Consider the following 1,826-nt stretch of genomic DNA (forward strand, 5'->3'; position numbering starts at 1 on the left):
TGTTGTTTGTTTGCAACCTAACAACATTTATCTTTATATTTTAACATATCAACTAACATTATCGCTTCAGTTGGTTGTAGTTGTTATAGAAAGCTTAACAATAAAAACAGTTGTTTGTTGTAGGCATGGCGCCATTATGCGAATAATGTTTTTTTTGTTTTGTTTTGCACAGTGGGTTACGCCTTGATATATAAAAACGTTAAAGAGAAATCTATAATTGTTATCACTAAAAAACAGTTAAAACCACAACTTATCTTTGCTTATGTTATCATTCCAAGATGAATTACAATTAGAACTGTAAACAAGACAAATTGAAAGAAATTAATGATATTTAAATATCTGATATTGCCTGAATTTGTCAATTACTTTTTGTCTGAATTAACCTTAGACAACAGTTATGAAATGTACCCACTGTTTATTAATGTGGGGCCGTTCAATTGTACTAACAACTCTCATTATTCCCTGTAGGTAAAAACTTTACAACACGTTTTTTCCTTCATTCATTTTCTTTGTTCTATTTACAACTGCAGCGAAAAAGAAAAACAGCAGCAGTAGCAAATAACTTGAAATAATGGTCCATTAGTTGAGTTCGTCATTTAGTTGTTTTTTTCTCTCTAGGTTTCCTTCTACTTTATTTATACATTTTCTTCCCTGTTCTACTGTTTTTTTTTGCCAGCGTTGCAAATGTTAAGAAGATTTATTTACTATCATCAGTAAAAACGTGTGTATGTTGTAAACTTTACCCTTGAAACCGGAAGTTTTGTCACAAAAACTACTACAACTCTAGCAGACAAAAACAATAACAACAAGGACATACAATAACTTTTTTATAAAAACAAAAACCACAAGTAGCTTTTGCTAAAATATGAAAAAAATATTTAAAGAAAACTTTTTTCTAATACATACATTGTTGCCATAACTTGAGTAAAAACAGTTAGAAAACTGTTTTGTTTAATAACATTCTTTAAGTTGTTGTTGTTGTGGTTATGGTTATAGTTGTTGTTAAAGGAGGTAAACCCCATAGGGTTCTTTTACTCTATATGTATGTTCAATTCTTTTGTTGATTTATGTTAAACTGTTTCTCGAACATACACTCTTTTGCTCTTGTGTCTTCATTTCAACTCAGAAGAGTTTGAGAGAGCTTAGTGATTGTTTAAGGCGTTAGAGAATAACTTGTTTTAAGTTCAATTAATGATTTTAGGTTCTAGTATAGGTCCCGTTAAGATTGTTAATTTAGTTTAGAACCTTTTAGTCCACCTTATCAAGTTAAGGTAGAAAACATGGCATAATCAGAAGGATGCAATTGCTCTTCTGTGCTTTCTGCTTGACTTTATAATGCAACTATCTAGACCTTATAAATCATTAACTCAATACCTGGAAAGAACAAATATTTATTATCCGACATTAATATGTAGTCACTTTCATTTATTTCAAAATTATTCGTGATAATAAATACACCTTCCTTTCCTTCATTTTCTTTTCAATTCTACTTTATTATGACAAAATATACTTCATTTTTTTTTTTGCTGATTTAATAAAAACTTTAATTCTTCCTGCATTAGAGTCATACTTTTAATATTTGTAGTAATACTTACGTTAAGACGCATAAAAATCGCTTAAATATTAAGTTAAACAATACCCTGCAGTTCGTTGGTGGATCAACCCTAATTATATAAAATTATATTTTTAGCGGTCAAATCAATTGATCCTTCACAAACTACAAAGATACTTCTTTTTAATCCCAAACGGATAACTAACTCTTCAATAGATTACTTTTATATAGTTAAATAACTACTTCTTAAGATACATTATAGTGGACAAAGTTT

This window comes from Lucilia sericata, unplaced genomic scaffold, assembly GCF_015586225.1.
Source record: "Lucilia sericata isolate MDLA Ls3-8-SP2 unplaced genomic scaffold, ASM1558622v1 Contig000697F_arrow, whole genome shotgun sequence".
NCBI lineage: Eukaryota > Metazoa > Arthropoda > Insecta > Diptera > Calliphoridae > Lucilia > Lucilia sericata.